We start from the raw sequence: 7594 nt of genomic DNA, 5'->3' as shown, positions 1-7594 counted from the left end.
AATGTTGTGCTGCTTTGGCACGAGGATTAAACATCGATTTGTGTACTACTCCCTTTGGCAATTTTATCATTAATTTAGGAGTGATGGGTGGCACAACTTCGGTTGAAGTTGTTGTCAAGCTACTAGGTTGATCATTATCCTTGTTGTTCGACATTTGTGGATTCCCGTAATCTTTATTCCTTGTCGATATCAAAGAATCATTTTGCTGCTTCGAAATGGTCAACATAAGCACTTGGGATGGGGAAGAATTGTCGTTAGCAACCAGATTTTTTCTTGGGTTCGGAAACGGATCGGTCAATAATGCCGAGGATTTTGAACTCTTGAAGAATTTTCTAAGCTCGGCTTTATATGAACACTCTCTCGTCCAATGATCCTCATCACATATAAAGCATGGATGACTTGGTTTCCTATCTCCAGAAGGGTTTGCAGAAGATTTTTTAGGAGACGACTCCTCCTGTTTCTTCTTCTTCCCTTTCTTTTTCTTCTTGCCTCTTGGTTGCTTGGTTTCTTTGCCTTTGTTAGTTGACACAACATTTACTTCCGAGGTGAGAAGTTCTTCATTTTCCTTTTGACTTGAAACCGTATGGGCCTTTTTTGATTTAGCCTTCACAATTTTTGTGCTAGTCGTACCTATCACGCCATCGCCAGCATGAGTCTTTGTTTGATTTAGGAGGGGGAGGAATGGAAAATTCCGGTCTAGGAGCATCAATGATTTTATCGTAGAGCATGCCAGACTGAGTGTAGATCAAGTCTAGATATTGTGCACGAGCAATAACTTTCTCTTCAGTGACGACTCCTCCCTTTGCCACATCTTCCGTAATAGAAGGTAACAATGACTTAATAAACCATTTAGCCAACAGCAGATTAGGAACATATGGTTTTACCATTATACGATGACATCGCCACTCATGAATATGATCGGATATGCGAGTGGCCATCGTCTGTTTGAAATTGGTAAGAAGCTCTGTTCCCGTTTCGTACCTTATGGGTAACTAAAAATGGGTTAAAAAGGTTGTGGCCAAGGTACTGAAGTTATCAAATGAATCTCTAGGCAATTCGATATACCATTTTTCTGCTGGATCAGTTAACGTTCGCTGAAAAGAGTGAAGCCTAATCGAATCATCATTGAGAGTGTTTGATGAACACCACAGATGAAATGTCATCACATGATTCGACGGGTCTTCACCCAGATTTCCATTAAATTTAGGAATATCTGACGAAAGTTTATGCGGAATCGCCGACCACCAAGGGGCGTAAGCAATTGGTTCGTTTGTTAGTCGATTTAGATCTGGTAACTCTAAAGTTGCCACGAAAGGTAATTGCTGATTCAGGTTCAGCGAAGCATACCCAAGATAAGATGGGATAGCCTGAGCAGTTGGTCTTTGCATACCAGCATAATGCATTTGATGCTGGTAACTTTGGTAAGGTTGATGGGCATAACCATTATGATATGATTGATGTTAACCGTTTTGAATGTACAGTTGCCCATTACTTGCAAAGACTATTTTCTCAGATCCTTGGTAAGCTTGTTGGAATTGCGGTTGTTGGTATTGTACCAGCCATGGTTGTGAAGCCATGAGCTATTGCCAGTACTGACTATTTGACCAAGGTTGGGAGTAATGATCCCCATTTGAACCTGGGTCATTCTGCTAGTCAATAATTGCAGTTGTGTTGCAGGGACAAGTGGTTGTTGTATTATTACCTGAGAAGCCTGAGGTTAGCATACAACGTGCAACACTTGTACTTGCAACACCGCCATGATAGACAGCGTAGTGGGGATATTTGACATAGGTAAAGTTTGCTACATCGAGTATACAACTCTTGGTTGTTCAGGTATTATTGGTACCCAACCACTAGATGTATTTCCAGCATACCCTGAATTTTGTTGTGAACTCTCGTATGGTTGTTCTCCCGGAGGAGACAATGAAAGGGTGTATTGCCCTCCATATGGCGGCAACCCAGTGCTCAAAGGAATGATTTGCCTTTGGGGACTAGATTGCCGAAATTGACACTGCGAAGGATCAATTTGTTGAGACTCAACACAAGAGATTCCAGATATTATTCCAGACGAACAAACAGGAACAGTCCATACTGTCGAAACAACCCCTGGGTGGATTCCATCCAGCGAAAGAGAGCTAGTTGGGACAGATGGTACGCCGGTGAACATTGTCGGAGTAGCAGCAGGAAGTTCTACCATCGCTGTGTTGGATGACACAGTCCTAGATGTCGACAGTTGTTCATACATATTTAGTCTATCCAAAAGATTTCTCAGCAATTCTTCAGGAAATTCTGATGGCGGGAGACTAACTTCTAATGAAGAAGGATATAGGGTGATCCTAGCTCCAAATTGCGATGGAGTGTTAGATGGAGGATCCTTCACAATCTCTTCTATGGCAATCAATCTAGGTGGAAGAGGTAGACTATCAGGTCCGTAAAATATTTCTGGTGCTGAAGAAGGTATAGGTTCTGCAACGATTGATGCTTGGGGAGTAACACCTTCCGAATCAACTGTAGATGGAGCTGGTTCGGGAATAGAAGTGCTTACCGTCACACTAAGATTAGTTGTAATGTCATTTCATGGCTGCGAAATTTCTTCTGTAGAGGCAGGGATACCAGAAATGTTTGGAGTAATCGGAGTCTCAGAGGATGTCAGAGTACTTGTTCCAACCAAACTAGCAGACTTCGATCCGGTCAAACGAGTTCACTTTGTCTGGAATAATTTCGTTTCCAGAGTCAATGACGGTTGACTCGTAAGCCTCCACGAATGACGGGGTTTTGATTACTTGATCAACTAAAAATAAAAGGGAAAAATGATTTCGAATTAAATGAATTTTAGATGCTTTGACACAACTTGTTTTTTCAATTTTTAAGAGTCAAGAAAAAACAAAAGATGACTCTAGTCGCCTTCAATTTTTAATGAGCCCGAAGTGACAAGTGCTCAGATGGACCTTTTCCTTTAAGGAGTCTGAAAAGGAATGAAAGAGACTACTCTGGAAGTCTAGACAGAGGGATTACCAAGCCAATCGCAAAACTACAGAATATTTTTTATGGTATGGCAGTCAATCTTCCCAAATGATGTGTTGAGCGCATTGCGATCGATAGGGTGGCAGACACGACTTCCTAAGGATAAAGGATATAGCCTATTGTGGTCTCCCAATATATACTCGACGGTACGTGGGAGCACAAGTTTGTACTGGTACTTTTCGTCTCAAAGAGGAGGAATCACCCAACTAGCAATGAAAGCGATAGTTACCAGGCTTTACGATGTCGAAATACGTCTCTAGCCTAGACTTCTAAATGTTGTGCGTTAGGTTCCAAAGCGTTTTTATGTTCATTGAATTTATTTTACAGTTGATCTTGCTTAAGAAATTTTCCTTTCAGGTTCACTGCATGATGTAGATATATAATTCCTAAAATGCAATCTAAGATGATAAACAATCGTTTAATCTTCTTTTTGCAATGAAAATCCTAGCTACTAAGGAAAGAGAAATGAGATTCTTTCAGCACAGAGCACACACTAGATGCACTGTCCTAAATCGAACCAACAAGCAGTCTAAATGCAAATGCACATGCATGTATTTTTTTTCAGCCTTCTTAATGTGTGAATGACAAGAAGAATTCTAAGTACAAATCTGAATTATGTTTTCAAAGCGACAATACTAACTATTTTTCTTCAAAATACGAAAGGAAGATAACGACGACACTATGCGATTTTGAATAGAAAACTGATTTTGACACTTGAAAAAAAGCTAATTCAAATCAAATACAAGAGTAACAATATAATCAACTGTCAAGAACAATAAGATTCTTTTCTACGACTGAAAACAACACTTGCGACACTTCCAAATCAAGAAATGACAGTTCGATTACGCTACTTCTTTATAAAAGAGAACTGAAAATGGCGCACAATGCACAAAAACATTTACAACTCTTTGCACAATGGAGGTGTAATGATGGAAAGAAATGGGATTTCCACAGAGGTGTGCTAATCACAGAAAGAAAAACTCCTTAATAGAGCTGAAGAGAGTGAACAAACAACCAAATTCTGGAAGCAGAAGAGGTCTTGTCTAATTAGCACACCTGTAACACAGGGAAAGTGCGATGCAGTGCACCTACTACACACGGGAGGTGCAATGCATCCAGATTCCCAAGAGGAGAAGGTGAGATGGTCCAGAGACGAGACTTCAACTTGGTTCTTGGTCACAGTTTGCAACTCAGTTCAGGGATTTAGGCCGGGCAAGTGATGTTCAGTAAATATAAATCACAGGGGTTGATCTAATGAGGTTACTAGAGCCACCACCAAGGAAATTAGAATGTTTGAAAATCGATTGTTCAATTTATAAATAAAACCCAAAGATAAAATGAACTAGCAATGATCTACTTTGCAAATGAAGTTTGAAGGCTAGCTGGCTTGACATCAGGTTCCGTCTGTAAGTTTATAAAACAAAAAAATATAGACAAGCAAACAAACTATTCACTCCCCAGTGGAGTCGTTGTTTTGTTATCGGGAAATCTAGTGTCCACTCAGACCTGCTAGTCCCACTAAGACAGGTAGCTATCTTAGAAACAAACAAACCAAAACTACTTTCACTCTCCTTTATGAAAAATGGATAAGAGGGGAACAAAGGACACCAACCTCGGTCTTGCTCTTGGTTCCTTGCTTGGTTCCTCTCCCTTCTGACAGATCCTTGCCACTCCTTCTTCGTTTACCCAACTTCAAAGAGAACCTGTGGAATCAAAGTAGCATAATACTATTGAAGAACCAAGATCTACAATCATAAACCATATAGGACCAGATATATATATTTACCAGACAAATGCATATATCATCAAACATACAAGAATGTGGAGGAAAAATTGAATAGATTTATTAATATCAAGAATAGCAAAGAGGATTACAACCCATTATTCTGACCCACCGTCATCCTCTCAGCATGAAAGCCCTTCTTCACCTCATGAAAAGCTTAGATCACCCAACACTATGATATTGCACCAGAAAACCAACAACACTTCCTTACAAAATACAAGATTTCAGCCTCTGGATCTCTGTGAGAGGGATCCATATATAGATGATTGTAGGAGGGTGAGTCAGCTTCTAGGATTTTGATTAGTGTCCTCTCTGTGGTAGTTCTTGATTCCACTTTGATATTGATGATCTCTTACTCATCCCTGGGCAAATTCAGAGAGGCAAGTGTCACAGGAGAAGTTTCTGGAAGATTCCATGATCATCCACCTTGCAAACTGTCTTTGCCATTTGTCTATTCTCACCCATTGCATCCTATAGAAGGGCATTCTAGTATGCATCGCGCCCTTTACACTAAGCAGGTGATATGCATCGCACCCTCTGCACTGGGCATTCTGTATGGTCCAGTTTTGACCCGTTTTGAGTAGTTTTCTATGGAGAACTTCTGGGAGATGATGTAATCAGCTGACCTCGTTCCTTTATGGTATGAAACAACACTTTTAGGGTCTTAGAAGCCCTTGGTTTATGGGCATATATGATTGGGTTGCAGTGCCCAAAAATGTCTATAACAAACAGGAAGTTATGTATGTCCATTTACTCAGTACAAAAACAATTGAAAAACATCAACACAAATGAATAATAGATATTACATAAGAAAATACTTATCTTGGATTAAAAAAAAACATGGATTACAGAGTTGGAAACTGCACTATCCAGCCAATTGTATACAACTGCAGCCAAGCTACTTCCTTCTGTCACCCTCGATATTACACAAGGAATCGAGATTCACAGAGATTCCATCCAATAATGGGAATCCATAATCCTCTGCTAGAATAATTAAAATGAGTGCAGGAGATTAAAGGGTTTTCCTTTACCAAGAATCTTTAGAATAATGCTCCACCCTAAAAAGTTAGTGGACTCTAGAGAAGCCCCTCTCCACCCTTGAACCACAGATCAATGAGAGATTATACCCACCTACTAGAGTCCCCTCTCATTCTCCCAATACTCAATTAAGATATCTACATTTGAGATGAGCCAAAATCCCCTATGTGTTGTTGTAGATGTGTATAAACATGGATGTTCGTCGAAGTATGTGTAGGCTTCCTCTCTTATTTCTTTTATGTAGTGCTAAAACGCTAAATGTGGAAAATGTTATGCGTTTTCCACTCGTCATTTTTATTTTGTGGGAAATTTTGGCTACTCTATGAATATCCACTATGTGTTCTTGTGCTAGTCAATCTTGTTCTTCTACTGGCTTTTTCCTTTTTTTAGTCGATCTCTCCTTCTCATCCATTGACCCTTACTATTTTATTTATTTTTATCTCACTGATCATGCAACCTTTTCCAAACATCCTGCACTTACAATTATATTTTGTCACATCTTATTTCCTTCTCCACTCTTATGTTTCCCTCCTCCATTAAATCCTTTGTGCTCCTTGTCTTTTTCACTTGTCGAAGAAAAATATGGGCTTGTGTCCTTTTTTGTGTAGTTTGTAAATCATTTTGTGTACTCCTACATTCTAAGAACCAAATTCTTGGACACTTCAACCACCATCCCTCAATGGTTATCCCAAGTTTGTCCAGTTTTTTGCAACAAGCAAATTAAGCACCCCAAGCAAGATCCATCATGAGTCACCAAAATTTACGTACATATATAATTACAAAACGCCTTAAATGTTTACATAAAGTTGATATTATTTATTGATAATAAAAAATATAACTAGGGATGCCACATCTTCCTCATCTATACCACATGAGAGCCCACCATTACTCTCTCTTCCATGTCACCTATTTTTTCTCTTCCTTTGAGTAGAAGATGAAATTGGGTGAGTCTTAAGTGTGGAGGTGAGAGGTTCCTCCATACGCATTTTGTTTCTATGCTTGTATCTTCCCCCCATACTAGTGTTGGTCTCTCCATCAACCTACTTAATGTGTATTAGCAATTATTGGTTTCTCAATGTGTAGGTGTGACTCTCTTCACTTTCATCGACAAATCTTGTAAATAAGTTTTCATATCTAGCTACGTGTATAAAAAATATAGCTTATGAATCAAAGCCTTAAATAACCTCAACATCACTTAAGTTAAAATATTTTAAATACCTTACAAACTCTTCAAGGTGGGTTTTGTTCTTCATAGTCACATCTCTAATAGTAAATGGAAAAGAAATATTCTTTTTTCTTTTGGTGTTCAAATAAAATTAGCCATGGATGGTATTTCTTGCAAATTTTGGCAACAAAATACCGATCCATAACAAATTTTGGTAGCAATAGCATCTTATCTTGAAATCCATATATTTGAATTATAATATTACTTTCTATTTCTTCATGGACACCTTTTATCCATAAGAAAGGTTGAGCTTGTGTCTATATTTGGCTAGGATCTCATTTAGTCTTATTGGGTTGATATTATGCCCATTTTATCTATGCTTTCTCTTTTTACCTCCACTCTTTCCTCACTTCGACACACTTACTACCTCGACTTCCATATAACATCTACATTTTCACATACATATGAGTATCCCTACATAAATATGTATATATCCCTAACCACCTACATATTAATCACTTATATGTTTTTTATATGTTTCTATTATGGTCACCAAGAAAAACAAGATTATTAGTACAAATAAT

Source organism: Pinus tabuliformis, chromosome 3_2, assembly GCF_031772625.1.
Source record: "Pinus tabuliformis cultivar Carrire ecotype Pingquan chromosome 3_2, CPIR1, whole genome shotgun sequence".
Taxonomy (NCBI): Eukaryota; Viridiplantae; Streptophyta; class Pinopsida; order Pinales; family Pinaceae; genus Pinus; species Pinus tabuliformis.
Note: the sequence above shows the minus strand (reverse complement) of the source record.